This window comes from Psammomys obesus, unplaced genomic scaffold, assembly GCF_907164565.1.
Source record: "Psammomys obesus unplaced genomic scaffold, mPsaObe1.curated_primary_1811, whole genome shotgun sequence".
Classification (NCBI taxonomy): Eukaryota; Metazoa; Chordata; class Mammalia; order Rodentia; family Muridae; genus Psammomys; species Psammomys obesus.
Window position 1 is genome coordinate 4,037,515 of NW_026589447.1, and position 18,460 is coordinate 4,055,974.

The 18,460-nt window shown below is 40.7% G+C and overlaps 1 pseudogene; it reads left to right on the top strand.

The window, feature by feature from the left end:
• The first annotated feature begins 13,855 nt into the window (after positions 1-13,855).
• LOC129675018 (mortality factor 4-like protein 2) lies at positions 13,856-14,655 on the top strand (annotated as a pseudogene).
• The last annotated feature ends 3,805 nt before the right edge of the window (positions 14,656-18,460 follow it).

Genomic DNA, 18,460 nt, shown 5'->3' on the forward strand with positions numbered 1-18,460 from the left:
TCAGAGGCCCTCTGTGGCAGATTCCTAGGTTGTTTCCTGTTCTCTTCTTCTTCTGATGTCCATCCTTTTTGCCTTTTGGGATGGTGATTGAGCATTTTAGTCAGGGTCCTCTCTTGATTAGTTTCTTTAGATGTACAAATTTTAGTAGGTTTATCCTATGTTATATGTCTATATGAGTGAGTATATACTGTGTGTGTCTTTCTGCTTCTGGGACAGCTCACTCAGGATGATCCTTTCCAGGTCCCACCATTTACCTGCAAATTTCATGATTTTCTTATTTTTCAGTGCAGAGTAATACTCCATTGTGTAGATGTACCACAATGTCTGCATCCATTCTTCAGTTGAGGTGCATCTGGGCTGTTTCCAGCTTCTGGCTATTACAAATAAAGCTGCTACAAACATGAAAAGCTTTTGTAAAGTAAAGGACACTGTTAGCAGAAAAAAACAACATCCTACAAACTAGGAAAGGATCTTCACCTACCCTATATCTGACAGACAAAATCCAGAATACGTAAAGAACTCAAGAAGTTAAAAAGCAACAAATCAAGTAATCCAGTTTTAAAATGGAGTACAGAGATAAACAGAGAATTTTCAATAGAGGAATATAAAATGGTAGGGACACTTAAAGAAATGTTGAGTGTCCTTAGTCATCAGGGAAATGTCAATCAAAAGCACAGAAAGATTTCAACTCAAACCCATCAGTATGGCTAAGATCAAATGCTTGAGTAGCAACACATGCTGGAGAGGACATGGATAAAGGGAAAGCCTCCTCCATTGCTTGTGGAGATGTAAACTTGTACAACTACTTTCGGAAAATATCTGGCACATTCTTATAAAGTTAGGAATAGTGCTACCTCAAGGTCAGTACCTCTCTTAGTCATATCTCCAAAATATGCTCAAGTATACAAAAAGAATATTTGCTCAACCATGTTTTTAACAGTTTTATTTATAATAGCCAGAATCTGGAAACAACCCAGATGTCCCTTAAAGGAGGAATGGATACAGAAATTGTAATACATTTACATAATGGAATACTACTCAGCAATTAAAAGCAAGGAAATCATTAAATTTACAGGCAATTGGTAAGATATAGAAAAGATCATCCTGAGTGAGGTATCCCTGAAGCAGAAAGACACCTCTGGTACATACTGACTTATAAGTGGATATGAGATATAAAATATAGGATAATCATACTAAAATCTGTATACCTAAAGAAGCTAATCAAGAAGGAGGACCATAGATAAGATGCTCAATTCTCATTCAGAAAGGCAAACAGGATGGACATTGGAAGAAGGAGAAAACAGGAAACAGGACAGAAGTCAACCACAGAGGGACTCTGATAGATTCTACCCTGCAGGGTATAAAAGCAGGGGTTGAGATTCATAGCCAAACTTTGGGCATAGTGGTGGTTATCTTATAAAAGAAGGGGGAGAAACAAAGACCTGGAGGAGACAGGAGCTCCCCAACGAGACCAACAGGCCCAAGATATCTGAGCCCAGGCATCTTTTCTGACACTGATACTCCAACCAAGGTCCATTCATGGGTATAACCTGGAAGCCCTTCACAGATGTAGACCATGGCAGCTCAGTCTCCAAGTGGGTTCCCTACTAAGGGGAACAGGGACTGTCTCTGACATGAACTCAGTGGCCTGCTCTTTGTTCAGCTTCTCCTGAGGGGAAGGCAGCCTTACCAAGTCACAGAGGAAGACAATGCAGCCAATCCTGATAAGACTTGATAGACCAAGATCAGATAGAAGTGGAGGAGGACCTTCCCTTTCAGTGGAGTAGGGAGGGGCATGGGAGGTGAAGAGGGAGGGAGGGTGGGATTGGGAGGGGATGAAGGAGGGGTCTATACCTGGGATACAATGTGAATAAACTGTAATTAATAAAAAAATAATAAAGTTTAAAAATAAATTATTTAAAAAATAAATAAAACAAAATAAGTATTCCAAAAAAACCCCACAAAATAAAACAAAACAAAATAGATCACAGATCAGGACACAAAGAAGCCTTCAACAAATACAGGAAAATTGAAATCACATCCAAGTTCTATCTGACAGTTGTAAACGCTGAATATCAGCAACAAATGCAATAACAAAAGTATACAAATTTGTGGGACCTTAAAAATCCACTATTAAGTGAATGCATATATGGGAATAAATCTGAAATAAGTTAAGAATTCCTATATCTGAATGAAAATAATAATGTAATAGTTTGATATGTATGAGATCATGATTGCAGTCAAGGTGAAACGTTTATATCACAATGGCTTATGTAAAAAATATGGAGTATTCTCAAATTAGTAACTTAACTATTCATCTAAATCATGAAGACATTAATTTAAGTATTCTTTTCTCTTATGTAACCATGTCCATTAATATTTGCATTGTTCCAACTTTGTTTATGCAATCATCCCTAAAAAAGGCAGTAGGTTTTCTGGCATTTTAGTTCTTTCAATCTTTACATCCCTGTTTTCACAATGTTCCCTGAGTCATAGAGTCAAGAACTATATCATAGATCCATTTGTTAGAGCTGCACTCCCCACAACCTGATGATCTGTGTTGTATCCAGTTGTGATTTTTTTATGATAATATCCATTTGCTGTAAAGACTGGCTTCTTTAGTTGGCTATGGTGGCACAGCCCTTTAGTGCTAGCACTCTGGAGGCACAGGCAGAAACATCTCTGAGTTTGAGGCCAGCTTGTTCTACAAAGCAAGTTTCAGAATATCCAAGGATACACAGAGACACCTAGTCTAGAATAAGTGAGAGGGGAGAAGGAGAGGAAGAGGAAAAGGAAAAAGAGAAATAGAGGAGGGTGCAAAAGCAAGATAGAGAGAGATCCTTTTTTGATGATGGGTGGTAGATTTCCAATACCCAGGCATGATATCTTTTGGTTACCACTGATGTATGGGTGCCACTTCTTACACCTTTTTGGATATTTTACCATGCAGGTAGTTGTTGTGACTCATAGGTATTGCAGCGAGGTAGGACCCTTTAACTGACTCCCTCCCTTGGCAGTTTATGTTATGTTCTGTAACTATGGAAACTAGGCCACAGGAAAGGTCTTTAAAAATCAGATCTAGCTCGAATCATCTGAGTCCTATGTCCTAAGTGAACAGCATCTTATACAAAAAAGGCTTAAGTTCAACCACTAAGAACCATGAAAGGCTACATCAATAATCTATATTGATTTATTTGGGTATTAATATACACTACACTTTCAAACTATTTGAAAGGAGGTTTCTTTTGCCTGGTACTGGAGTTTCTGATAGTCTTTGATTCTTGTGAGGAACACTGTCAGTCAAGTAGCTTAACCCCCCCCCCTTTACATACATACTAAAATTTAGATATTTTGAAAATAATATGGTTACTTGGGGAGTTACAAAAAAATTGGTATTATTTGTTCTTCTTCTGTATTGACTTCCATCCATCTTCCCCAGTTGGAACACTCTCCTTATTATTTCATTTCCCATTCCATATTATCTGTATCTTACATTCTACTGCCAAACACCCCTCTCTACAAATGGTCCATTTATTTTAAGTTTTTCTTGTTTCTCCATGTTGTATAGTCACATTGGAAGGTTTGAAGCTAGGAACCACAGATGAGAGAAAACTTACGATGTTTACATTTCTTTTTTTTTTTAATACTTTTTTTTAATTTATTACAATTTATTCACTTTGCATCCCAGCTGTAGCCCTACCCTTATTCCCTCCCTCCCATGTCCTCTCTTTCTCCATCTTCTCCTAACAAGCCCCTTCCCCAGTCCACTGATAGTGGAGGACCTCCTCCCCTTCAAACTGACCTTAGCCTATCAGGTCTCAGCAGGACTGTCATAGTCTTCCTCTGTGGCCTGGTCAGGCTGCTCCCCCCTCAGAGGTAGGTGATCAAAAGAGCCAGGTACTTTATGTCCTTTGTGCCTATTGTGAAAAGTGTTATTTCCCTAATTTCTTTCTCAGCCCAATTGTCTTCTGTATACAGGAGGACTATTGATTATTTTTGAGTTAATTCTGTATCCCACCACTTAGCTGAAGGTGTTTATCAGCTGTAGGAGTTCCCTGGTAGAATATTTGGGGTCACTCATGTTTACTATCATATCATCTGCAAATAGTGATACTTTGACTTCTTCCTTTCCAAACTGAATCCCTTGATCTCCTTTATTTGATTTATTAGTCTACCAAGGACTTCAAGAACTATGCTGAAGAAATATGGAGAGACTGGGGCCTTGTCCCAGATTTGAGAGGGATTGATTTAAGTTTCTCTCTGTTTAGTTTGATGTTGGCTATAGGCTTGCTGTATATTGCCTTTACTATGTTTACATATGTGCCTTGTATCCCTGATCTCTCCAATACTTTAAACATGAATGGATGTTTGATTTTTTCAAACATTTTTTCAGAATCTAAGGAGATTATCGAGTGTGTGTATGTTTTTTCTTTTAGTTTTTTTTTTTATATGGTGAATTACATTGATGTATTTCCGTATATTGTACCACCCCTGCATACCTGGGATGAAGCCTACTTGGTCATAGTGGATGATATCTTTGATGTGTTCTTGCATTTGTTTTGTGAGTATTTAATTGAGTATTTTTGCAACAATGTTAATAAGGGAGATTGGGCTGAAATTCTCTTTATTTGTTGAGTATTTGTGAGGTTTAAGTACTAAGGTGACTGTGGCTTCATAGAATGAATTTGGTAGTGTTCCTTCTGTTTCTATTTTGTGGAATAGTTTGAAGAGTATTGGTGTTAGCTCTTCTTTGAAGGTCTGGTGCTGAATTCTGTGCTGAAACCATCTGGACCTGGGCTTTTTTTGTATGGGATACTTTTGATTACAGCTTCTATTTCCTTAGGGTATATAGAACAATTTAATTCATTGTATCAAAAATTCAAGTGACAATACATGCTGGAGAGGATGTGGAGAAATAGAAACAGTCCTCCATTGCTGGTGGGAATGCAAACTTATACAACCACTTTGGAAATTATTCTGGCTATTAGGAATAGCACTTCCTCAAGATCCAGGAGTACCACTCCTAGGCATAATGTCCAAAACATGGTGAAGTACACAACAAGGACATTTGTACAACCATGTTCATAGCACCTTTATTTGTAATAGCCAGAATCTGGAAACAACCTAGATGTCCCTCAACAGAGGAATAGATACAAAAATTGGGGTATACTTACACAATGGAATACTACTCAGCAATTAAAAACAAGGAAATCATGAAATTTGCAGGCCAATTATGGGATCTAGAAAATATCATCCTGAGCGAGGTATCCCAGAAAGAGAAAGACACATGATATAAACTCACTTATAAATGGATATTAGACATATAAGATAAACTTACTAAAATATGTTTGCCTAAAGAAGCTAAGGAAGAAGGTTAACCGTGGGTAAGATTATCAATCCTCACTCAGAAAAGCAAAATAAATAGACATCGGAAGAGGGAGAAAACAGGAAATAGGACAGGAGCCTACCACAGAGAGCCTCTGAAAGACTACCCAGCAGTGTATCAAAGCAGATTCTGAGACTCATAACCAAACTTTGGGCAGAGTGCAGGGACTCTAATGAAATAAGGGAGAGATAGAAAGACCTGGCAGGGACAATAGCTCCATAAGAAGAGCAACAGAACCAAAAAATCTGGGAACAGGGGTCTTTTCTGAGACTGATACTCCAACCAAGCGCCACACATAGATAACCCATAACCCCTGCATGGATATAATCTATGGCATCTCAGTCGCCAAATGGGTTCCATAGTAAGGGAACAGGGACTGTCTCTGACATGAACTCAGTGGCTGGCTCTTTGATCCCCCCCCCCTGAGTGGGCAGGATCCTTACCAGGCCACAGAGGAAAATGATGCAGCCAGTCCTGATGAGACCTGATAGGCTACAGCATAATATGGAATGGGCGGAAGACCTCCCCTATCAGTGGATTTGAAGAGGGGCATGGGAGGAGATAAGAGAGAGAGGGTAGTATTGGAAGGGAATGAGGGACGGGAATACAGCTGGGATATTAAGTGAATAAACTGTAATTAATATAAAAATAAAAATTTTTAAAAAAGAAAAGTGCAAATAGATCCATATTTATCACCCTTCAAGAAAGTAAATTCCAAGTGGATCAAAGACTTCAACACAAAATCGGACATATTAAATCTGTTAGAAGAAAAGGTAGGGCAGAGCCTTGAACTCATTGGCATAGGAAAAAACTTCCTTAAAAGAGCGACATCCCAGGTTCTAAGGCCAACAATAAATAAATGGTACCTCCTGAAACTGAAAAGCTTCTGTAAAGCAAAAAACACTGTCATCAGAACAAAATGACAGCCTACATATTGGGAAAGGATCATCACCAACCCCGTATTTGACAGAGGGCTGATATCCAGAATATATAAAGAACTCAAGAAATTAAAAACCAACAAACCAAATAATCCAACTGAAAAGTGGGGTACATATCTAAACAAAGAATTCTCAAAAGAATATACCAAATGGCAGAGAAACACTTAAAAAAATCTTCAGCATCCTTAGTCATCAGGTAAATGCAAATCAAAAGGAATCTGAGATTCCATCATACCTATCAAAATGGCTAAGATCCAAAACTTAAATGACATGCTGAAGAGGGTGTGGAGAATGGGGAACCCTCCTCTATTCCTGGTGGGAGTGCAAACTTGTACAACCACTTTGGAAATCACTCTGGTGCTTTTTCAGGAAATTGGGATCATCTTAACCTCAAGATTCAGCTATACAACTCCTGAGCATATATCTGAAAGATGCTTCACCATACAACAAGGACATTTGCTCATCTATGTTCACAATAGCTTGATTCATAATAACCAGAATCTGGAATCAACCTGGATTTCTGTCAACCAAAGACTAGATAAAGAAATTGTGGTATATTTACACAATGGAATAGTAGTCAGCTATTAAAAGCAAGGAAATCATGAAATTTTCAGGCAAATGTTGGGAACTATAAAAGATCATCCTGAATGAGGTATCCCAGAAGGAGAAACACACACATGGTATATAGTCACTTATAAGTGGATATTGCCCATATAATGTAGGATAAACATACTAAAATCTATAGTCCTAAAGAAGCTAATCAAAAAAGAGAACCCTGAGGAGAATGCTTAATTCTCATTCAGAAGGCAAACAGGATAGACAGTAGAAGCAGCCAAAGAGAGGGAACAGGATGCTATCCTACCATATATGTCCTTTGAAAGACTCCACCCAGCAGGGATTGAAGCAGATGCAAACTCATAGCCAAACTTTGGGCAGAGCACAGGGAGTCTTAAGGACAAAGAGGGGGTATAGGATTGGACAGGAACTCCACAAGGAAACCAACAAAGACCTGCACAGACTGATGCATCAACCAAAGATCATGCAAGAAGAGGACCTAGTCCCCCTGCTCATATGTAGCCACTTGGCCACTCAGTCTCCCTGTGGGTTTCATAGTAAGGCTGTCTCCTACATAAACTCAGTTTCTCTTCTTTGATCATTTCCCCCTGGCTGGGTGACCTTTCCAGCGCACAGAGGAAGAGGATCCAGACAGTCCCGATGAGCCTTGATAAGCTAAGGTCAGATAGTAAGGGAGGAGGACTCACCCTTTCAGTGGACTAAGGAAGGGGGGAGTGTGGGACCAGGAGGAGATGAAGGAGGGGCCTACAATCAGGATATAAAGTGAATAAATTGTAAATACATAAATAAATAAAAAACTAAAACTGAAACCAAAAATGTCCACACAAATACACAAATACCTCAAAGCAAAAAAGCAAAGAAAACTACTCTTTGTGCAAGTTGTAGTATGTCACCATGTATCCCATAGTTTAGCTTTCTGTCCATATATCTTTACAAATGTTCATTCCAATGAGTCATTTAGGAATGGTTTTAGATGTCTGGCTTCTTTCCCACCATCAATATCGAATCTTCCCCAGTATATCTCCCAGTGATCCTGTTTTTGCCCTGTTTCATGAAGATCCTGAAGCTTTGGATCAGCAGGATTAGCCCTTTCACATGCTCCAACAGTTCACAGATGATGTAGATTTGGAACTGGAAACTCAGAGCCCTAGATCTATACCTGGGGCATATCTGAGCTGGTCAGCCTGCTGGCTATCCAGCTAATAAACCACCAGGGCAAGCTCTCCAGCATTCTTCCAGCTAGGCCACCCAATGCTGCCATAGCAATCAGTAGGAGGCAGGGTCAGATTTTCTGCTTTCATACCCTCAGGGCCACCTTATCTGCACCCAGAGCCAGCTCCACTGTACTGTTCAGTCACAGCTGCCGGGTTTACTCTTCCAAGTGCTGTAGCCAGTGAGGGGCTGGTATAGCTTTCTTGCTTCATATCCTTTAATGTCAGGGCGATCACAACTGTGTGGCCCAGGTGAGGTTCATGCAGCCAGTGAGAGGCAGGGTTAGCTCTCCAGACAACATCAGGTAGGGAGGGAGAAGAGGAAGGGCATCAGCCCCACACTCACTCCACCTAATGGCCTACTAATAGAAGGGCCAGCTCTCTCTAACTCTCATCCTCAGAGGCCAGCTCTACTTTGCTGCCTAGGTGAAGTGCAGGGCCTGCTCTCTCATGTTCTGCAGCTGGTGAGGGATAGAACCAGCACACCCTCTCCCATGGCCCTGTGGCCTGCTTTCCTTTGAAGGTGGCAAGGAGTGAGGATGGGGAGAACATCATCCCCATACCCACACCACCTCAAAACAGATGAGTGTCAGAGCCATCTCTCCTTTGCTCTCACCCTTGAGGCCATTAACCTGTTTTCTTATACAACTAAGATTACCTGCCTGGGGTGGCACTATCCACAGTGCCACAGCCTTCCCACATTAATCATTAATCAAAAAATGCTTTACATACTGATCTACAGGTCAATCTGATGGAGACAACTATTTAATTGAGGTTCTCTCTTCCTAGGTGACTAGTTTGTGTCAAGTGGAAAAAAAAAACTCTAAACTGTATAGGGTGTCTAGATATTTTATATTATTTTTCTTCTTAAAATTTTATGCATGTATATAACTTGATTATATCTACCCTTCATTTCCTTTCCAATTATATTCCAATTGCATAACCTTCCTAACATCATGTCCTCTTTTTAATAGTTACTTACTTACTTAGCTTTTTATACACACTAATTCCGATTAGTTGCCCATGTGCACATGGATATGGAGTCATCCACTCAGGCATGAGTAATTTTCCAGGGGCCATATTTTTAAAGAAAAGTGACTGTCCTTAAAATCATCAATTCCCAATAGTACTTCAGCTATGGTGGAGTATTGGGGTTCCCTTTCTCCTACAAGATGGAGTTTTTAACTCCTTTGATATTCTGTAGATCTTACACAGGTAAGCATGGCTGCTGTGACTTCATGTTTGACACAGCCATGTCATGTCTAGAGAAAAGCATTTCATAACACACTTCTTCATTTGCATTTTTTATTTCCAATATATTTTCTCTGTAGTTGAATATTCAGTTCTGCTGTTTAAGAGGCTGGGATTATAGGCTTTCTTCACCAGGTGTGGTGTTTTCAAAGTATTTTCTAATTTCTCTTTTTAATTTCTTTTACACATTGTTGTACTATATAATTTTCAAGATTTTTATTTTCACATATTTCCTTGTTATTGCTTTCTAACTGAATTGTGGTTCAAAAGTACACTTGATGTTATTTCTATACTTTCTTTTCTTCTTGCCAGTGTGTGATCTAACAGAGAATGTTCCATATACACTTGAGAAGAATGTGTACTCTGCTATTCTTGGGTGGATTGTTGTATAGCTTCATTTTTAGGACTGTTTGGTTCAGTGTTGTTCAAGTCTTTTACCTCATTGTTATATTATCTCTAGTGTTCTAAATATTACTGAAAGTGGTTATTAAATTCTACATTTAATGTTTTTGAATTATCTATTGTATTTCTATGTAGTTCTATGACTTTTTGATTCATGTATTTTGTTCTTAGATGATTATATGATCATGGTTTTTATATCTTCCTGATGGTCTTTTGGGAGCCACTGGTCTGCCAGCTTGCTTTGATATTTAGATCTCAGTAGAAAGATTGCTTTCACCTAGGCCTTCACCTTGACAAAGAAGAGAGGTGTCGCCAAATTCCAAACCCACGGCTGCTTCAGTCATACTGGCAGCCCTCTCAAACTGATCCCGTATGTAGTGTGATTTGTTTTAATTATTTTAAATCCTCACTCCCAACCGAGGTACTGTTCGACTCTGCAGGTGGGCTCTGGCAATGGTCCAACCATTTCATCATTTGAAATCCTTCTCTATCCTATAATGTATTTATTTTAATGTCTATTTTTTTCTGATACTGACATTATCACTCTAGCTTTCTTAGGGTTGAATTTTGTATCTTTTTTGTACAAATGGGAAAATTTTGTATATTTTCCCATTAAAATAAACTTTCTATCTATCTACATATTTTTGAGATACAGTTTAACAGATTGATTTATTATTCCAACATTCTAAGGGTTAATGGTAATGAACTAATTGTCACACTCAGAAGTAGCCCAATCCTGGAGGTGAGGGAGTAAAGAAAGATAAAAAGAGACCTATTCTTCTTCAGTGATGAGAGGCTGGAGATGACACCCCCTTTCTTTTCTTTCTCTGGGTTGCAGGAACCTCAAGCTTGGTGCTTCTCTAAAACCTTGCACCCAGAGTTGAAGGGTAAGAACCAAGTTATTCAGGCTGTGAAAGAGTCAGTGTAAGGAAGTTTGTAAGGAAGTTTCATTAATCAACATAGGAAAGAAGGGCATTCATGCCTTTAATGCTGGCACTGGACAGAGAAAGAAAGCTTGAGAAGAACTTGATATAAAAAGAAAGAAACAAAGAAAAGAAAGACCCTCCTTGTTAGGACCAAGGCACCAATGTTGGGAAACGTAGGAATGTTGGGAAACGTGTGTCTGTGGAGGTTACACGCGGGTTCACAAATCACACCACGAGATCGGTTCCACATGGGAGGTTTATTAGGGGAAGGGGGGTTGCAGAGAGAGAGAAAAAAAGAGAGAGAGAGAGAGAGTAAGAGTAAGAGAGTAAGAGAGAGAGAAGGAGGAGGGCTCTAGTTCTCTTATAGGGTGACCCAGGGCATGTGCAGGTAATTCCAGGTGGTCAGGGTGTCTTCACAAATGCCTGATAACTGGTTTGTCAGGTCCCTTGGGGCTGGCCGTAGAAGTGTCTGCTTACTGATCCCAACACTCCTTCCACATGTACCATCATTATGAAGTGAAAGTGGTGGTCCAATCATTTGGCTATGGAACATAGTGCAATTTACATAAGACTAATAAGACTTCTTATTGGTTGAGGGGCAGAGGCCCACCCCCAAGATAATTGTCAGAGAAACCTGCCTTTGGGTCAGCAGTTGGGCAGGCAGCAATGAAAGAGCACAGCAGCTCCTCCACCATCCTTAAAAAGAGCTTGATTTGGTTAGAGGGGATTTGATCTTGGTTGGAAAACTAATTCAGACTTCAGACTTCACAGTTGAGTTACCAGTATATTTTTATAGACAGTCCCTGAAAACTGGGAAGCCTTTAGTTTTTTGAAGACAAAGCAAGAAGATGGCTTAAAATGAGTTCCAAAAAGAAAAGTCCTCATGTCCTTGGCCAGCAGTTTGCTGAAGGGGATGACTTGGTGAAGCTGATGGTGTTCTGCCCAGTTTACAAACCCCAAAAGACCAGGAATAAATAGACTCTGCTGTAAATACATGAGGTTTTTTATTGTATATGTGTTTGAACATGGGACACAAACCTCTTGAGGAAACAGAAGAGGAATGTGGCCCCGAGGTCTAGGGGTACACAGTTTTTGAGGGAAAAAAAACTGCAAGAAGTGACATACATGCTTTGACATTACATGACTGGGTAAAGGAAACTGACTTTTGAAATGATTGGTCCACTTGAGGTGCCAAGACTACAAACAGTTCTGGCCTGGTCTTATGGGCTGGTTTCCTAGCAACTGTATAATTAGAGGGCAGGGAAAGAATGCAGTAAGACAAGTGCTTTCCCTCAGGGAATTACTGGAAAAGTCTCCACCCAGCTAGCCTTAGTTCAGGCCTTAAACTTAATAATAGCTGCCGATTTTTAATCTTTTGGTCTCTCAATGGCAAGTGACACGCAGGTCAGAAAAATGAGAAATGGATCCCTCAAGACAGAAGTTAACCAAGACATGGAGTTTTCAACCAGCTCTTCCAGGAAGACCTCTGGACTGCTCTACAAGAAAAGTCTGTCAGTGGAGAGTAGTACAGATAAAAGTCCCATTGCTGAGAAGCATTGTGTTACAGCTCAAAGCCCCTCAGCAGAGAAGCTTCTATTGGCCAAGAAGCATCGCTATGCTGAAAAAAAGGTCTTACCACAGAGAAAATTTACTCTGTTGAGAAGCCCTCTCCTGCTGAAAAAGGTCATACTAAGGAGTAAAGTTCCTTTGTTGGGAAGCAATGCTATGGGAAGAAAGCCACACTACACAGAAAAGGCATCCATCTGTGAACCATTTCTCATCTGAGAAAGATCATTCTTCAGATAGATGTCACCCTATTGAGAAAAGTTGCCCTACAGAAAAATCTCTCTCCACAGAGAAAGGTTGTTGGGCTGAGAGAAGTCTGTATGTTGAGAGAAGCCGCTCTACTGAGAAAGGATAAAACATAGAGAAATGGGTCTTTCAACTAAGAAGGATTCACCTGCTGAGAAAGACTGTTTGGCTGAGAGAGGTCTCTCTGCCTAGAGAGAGAAAAGCCCCTCGGCCAAGAAATTTAGCTCTGCAGTGAGGTATCACCAGATAGAGAGAAGCCATTCTGTAGTAAGAAGACTCTACCAAGGAAGATCGCCCTTCAGGGAGAGGCTGGCCCACCAGAAAAAGTCACCTGGTAGAAAAGGGTCATTTAGAGAAAATGCGCTATGCAGACAGAGGACCTTTGCAAATAAAAGATTACTTTGCAGGGAGAGGTCACTCTCAGAAAAAGAACCATGTGAAGAAGCGTTGCTCAGTTGACAAGGATAGCATAGTTAAAAGATCCTTTGGAGGTAAAGATTGCCCCACAGAGCGAGTTTGCATCCACAAAAGCTGCCCTGCAGAGGAATTTCCCTTGATCAGAAGGAGTATTTCGGTGGAGGGAACAGCCTTTGGAAGGAAACATCTCCCAACAGGCAGAGGTCAGCTTCTGAGGAAAAATCTCCCTGCAGAGGAGTTCAGCTCTATCAGAAGGGATATCTCTGCAGTACGCTCTGGAGTGAAAGATTGCCCCACATGCAGAGATTGGCCTCTGAAGAAAGAAGAGAGGAGACCCATGCAGGTACAGATTGGCTAACAGGGAGAGGTCACCCCAACAAAAGCTTCCCTGCAGAGCAGGGTAGCTCATTAAGAAGGAATTACTCTGCCATGAAAGGACCCTCCACAGTTAAAGATCACTGCACAGGCAGAGGTCAGCCTCTGGGGAAAAAAAAGCCATCATGCATAGGAGGGTAGCTCAGTAGAGAAGGGTAATTATGCATAGAGGGGACCCTCCACAGGGTAATATAGACACACCCAGAATGGTCATCCTCCGATGAAAACTCACTCGGAAGAGGTGGGTGGCTCAGCAGAGACTGTTAACTGTATACAAAGGGGACCCTCTGCATGGAAATACCAACACACTGGGGGAGGTCGGCCTCTAAAAACAAAACAAAACAAAACAAAAAACAAACAAACAAAAAAAAACCACACACACTGTAGAAGAACATCTATCTGCCAATAGAGTTTGCCCTCTTAAAAAAAAATTAGCAAGCAGAGAAAGGTCCTCGTACAAAAAGATTTCGCTCTCCAGAGAAAGTTCACTCTGGAGAGAGCGGTAACCTTGCTAAGCAAATTTACCCTGCAGAGAGATAGCTCTCTTCTGAGAAAGTACACATGGCAGAAAAGAGTTGCCATTTTGAAAAAGGCCATTCTGGGCAGAGGTGTCATTGTTCCCAGAGAAGCTGCACTGCTGAGAAAGATGATGCAGTAGGGAATGAGTGCCTGGATAATACTCTTTGCTCCATGGAAAAAGGCTTCCCTGAGGAGAAATCCTCTTCAGGATTCTTGCCTAAGGCATCAGTGCCAAAGAACATGCAGAATACTCCAGTAAACAGACTTAACAGTGGTACCAGCCAAGTAACCCTGATCCCTCACCAAAATTTGACTGGGGCTTTGAGAACCGGAGTTCAAGTGAGGGTTCCCGAAAAACTAAAGTCCTGTCTTGTTGAGGATTGGGGCTTGGTAAATAAGCAGAAACAGTTATTCCAAATCCCTGCTAAGAAAAATGTGGATACCATTCTCTCACAGTATGTGACTTTTGTGAAGTCATAGGGAAATACTGATAATAGGTAATAATTCTGCTGACAAGTTAGCAGCTTGAGTAAAAGAGTATTTCAACATAATGTTGGGCACCCAGCTACTCTGCCAGTTTGAAAAACTCCAGTATGTCGAAATCTACCTGGCTGATCCTGATATGCCAATGCCTCAGGTTTATGGGCTTGTACACCTCCTGAAATTATTTGTGAGAATTGGGACTACACTGGCCTATTCACTCCTTAATAGGCAGAGTCTTATGTTACTGTCAAGCTATCTGCACAAGCTCCTCCAATACCTGGCAAAGAATTCCACCTCTGTGTTTAGTGCCAACAACTAACAAAGTGAATTCTGCTTAGTACTATTGCAAAGCCCTGTGAGGGTCTGCTGACCACTCACTGTTATATCCTAGATCAGTAAACATTTCTGTTTGCTGTTTTCATTGTGTAGTTGATGTTTTTCAAAACTGTGTAACAGGGCTTAATGTTTCAGTTTGCTTATTGTTGTGAACAGAAAATAAATTAAAGGCTTCTTTACCATCATATGTCACAATTCAACAACAAATTAACATTCACTAAAAATTTTTGTTGCTTATTTGACATTTCTTGAACGTGGGTGCTTCTATCCCTTCCATATTATCAGTTTCTACTAAATGTACTTATTATGTGATAAAATGTCCCCATTTCTAGTGCTAAACATTCAACCTAATGGATATACACCAAACACATGCATACACATAATTTAAAAATCTTTTGAAAGTGTACAAATGCTATAGATATAGCTAAGAAGACCCTGAGTTTACTCCCCAGATTAAACAGGATGATGAAGAGGACTGATTGAGAGAAGATAAAAGGAGGAAATGGAAAAAGAGAAGGAGAGAAGGATGCGTTACAGAGAGGGAGGAGAAGCAGCATGGGGTAGAGATGGGGAGAGGAAGAGGAAGAGAAGAAGAGGAGGAGGAGGAGAAAGAAAAGGAAGGTGAAAAGATTGGCAGGGAGAAAGAGGGGGAGAGGGGAGAGGAGGGGAAGAAAGTAGTGGAGGAGGGAGGAAAGGAAGAAGAGAAGAGGAGATGGAAGAAAGAAGAGAAGGAGGGAAACAAAATAAAGGAAAATGGAAAAGAAGAAGAGAAGAGAGATGGGGAGCAGAAGAAGTTGGAGGAGAAGGGAGATGGAGTATAAAAAGAGAAGTGGGGAAGGTTGAAGAAAATGGGAAGAGTGGAGAAGGTGGAGGAAGAGAAGGAGAGGTGGATGAGAGAAGGAATAGAAGGGAGAAAAGGAAGAGAAGGATAGTGAAAGAAGGAGTAGAGAATAAAAGTAGAAGAAGAGGAAGAGAAAGGAGAAGGGAAGAGAAATGTGTGAAAGTGAAGGAACAGAAAGAATGAGAGGGGGAAGAAAGAGAAGGAGAGGAATAACAGGTGATGGAGAAGAAGGAAGGAGAGGGAAGAGAAGAAAAAGAGGGGGGAGGGAAGAAGAAAGGAAGGAGGAGGAAGAAAACATTAGGGAGAGGAAGAGAGAAGGAAGAAAAGGAGGAAAAGGAGAAGGGAAAAGAAACATAAAGAGAAGGCTAGAGAAAGGGGTGAAAGAAAGGGAAGGGACAAGAAAGAAAAGAAGGAGGAAAGGTAGGGAGAGAAATATAAAGGAGAGAAGAAGGATTGGTGGAGGAGGGAAAGAATAAAAGTAAGACAAAGGAAGAAAAGTAAGGTAAGGCCAGGAGTAGAAGGAAAGCAGGAGGAAAAAGAAAGATGATGATGAGGAATAGAAAGTTTGGAAGAAAAAGGAAGGGGGGAGGAGAGAAGGATGGAAAGAGGAAAAGGGGAGAAGGAAAAAGAGGGAAAGGGGAAGAAGACAAAGGGATGAGGAGGAAGAGGGACAAGGATGATAACATGGGGAAGAACAAAGAGGAGGGAAGAAGGATAAAGAAAAGTCGAGGAGGAGAGAAGGGAAGCAAAAGAAATGAAAAGGAAGGAATGGAAAAGAAAAGGGAAGGAGTCAAGGGAGAACAAGTAGGCAAAGAAGGGAAGTAAGAGGAAGCAGAGACTGAGGAGAGGGAAGAATAGGAGGGGTATGAGAAAGAGAAGGGGGAAGGCATAGGGGAGAAGGCGCACAGCAGAACATAAACAAGGAAGAGGAAGAATTGGAGTAGTAGGAAGGAGTGTGAGAAGAAGAAGGAAATACAGAAATGGGAAGGATGAGAAAGTTGGGGAGGAGGAAAGATAGGAAGAGAAAAAGAAAGGGGAAGATGAAGGATGAAATGAAGAGGAAGAGGGCAAGGAGGACTGGGAGAAGAAGGAGGGTGGGAATAGAGGGATGGGGAGAAAGAAAAGGTTGGGGAGGAGGAGGGATATGATAAGAAAAAGGGGAAGATGAATGGAAAATGAGGAAGGAATGGGAGGATGAAGAGAGAGCAAGGAGAGAGAGTGTGAGAAAGAGGAGTAGGGGCTGGAGGGATGGCTGGTTAGAGGAGATTGGGAAGGAAAGGGATAGGATAAGAAAAAGTAAGGGGAAAATGAAGGATCGGAATGAGGAAGGAAGGTGGGGAGGAAACACCTCAAGGAAGAGGAGTGGGAGAAGGAGGAAGAGAAAAATGGAGAAACAGGGAGGGAGAGGAAGTTGGAGAGGAGGATGGATAGGAAGAGAAAATGGGAAGATGAAGGGGAAATGACTAGAGAGAGGAAGGAGGAAGAGAGGGCAAGAAGGAGAAGGGAAGAGGAAGTGAAGAGAAAGTAGGAGAAGGAAAGGAGGGTGTGGTGGTTTGAATAAAAATGACTCCAGAATCTCTAAAACAATCCTCTACAATAAAAGATCATCTGGAGGTATCCCATCCCTGATCTCAAGCTGTACTATAGAGCAATAGTAGTAAAAACTGCATGGTACTGGCATAGAAACCAAATGGTGGATCAATGGAATCGAATAGAAGACTGTGAAATAAACCCACATACTTAGGGACATCTGATTTTTGACAAAGATGCCAAAATCATACAATGGAAAAAGATAGCATCTTAAACAAATGGTGCTGGTCTAACTGGATGTCTAGATGTAGAAAAATGCAAATAGATCCATACATATCACACTGCACAAAACTAAAGTCCACATGGATCAATGACTTCAACATAACACCAGACACACTAAACCTGTTAGAAGAAAAAGTGGGGAAGAGCCTTGAACTCACTGGCACAGGAGACAACGTCTTGAACAGAACACCAACAGCACAGGCTTTAGGATCAACAATGGATAAATGGGACCTCAAGAAAATGAAGAGCTTCTGTAAAGCAAAGGACACTGTGGCCAGAACAAAATGATTGACTACATATTGGGAAAAGATCTTTACCAACCATGTATCTGACAGAGGTCTAATATCCAGGATATATAAAGAACTTAAGAAGTTAAACAGCAACAAATCAAAATTAAAAAATGGGATGCAGAGCTAAACAGAGAATTTGCAACAGAGGAATATCGAATAGCACAGAAACACAAAGACATGCTCAATTTTTTTAGTCATCAGGGAAATGCAAATCAAAACGACACTGGGATTTCACCTTACACCCATCAGAATGGCTAAGATGAAAAACTCAAGTGACAACACATGCTGGAAAGAATATGGAGAAAGGGGAACCCTTCCCCACTGATGGTGGGAATGTAAACTTGTACAACCACTCTGGAAATCAATTTGGCACTTTCTCAGACAACTAGGAATAATGCTACCTCAAGATCCAGCTATACTACTCCTAGGCATATATCCAAACAATGCTCAAGTATACAACAAAGACATCTGCTCAACCTTGTTCATAGCAACTTTATTTGTAATAGCCAGAATCTGGAAACAGCCCAGATGCCCCTCAGTTAAGGAATGGATACAGAAATTGTGGTACATTTACACAATGGAATACTACTCAGCAATTAAAAACAAGGAAATCGTGAAATATGCCGGCAAATAGTGGGAACTAGAAAAGATCATTCTGGGTGAGGTATCCCAGAAGCAGAAAGACATACAGGGTATATACTCGATCAGAAGTGGATATTAGTCGTATAATATAGGATAATCATACTAAAATCCTGTATACCTAAAGAAGGTAATTAAGAAGGAGGACCATAGGTAAGATGATCAATTCTCATTCAGAAAAGCAAACGGGATGGACACCAGAAGAGGGAGAAAACAGGGAACAGGATAGGAGCCTACCACAGAGGG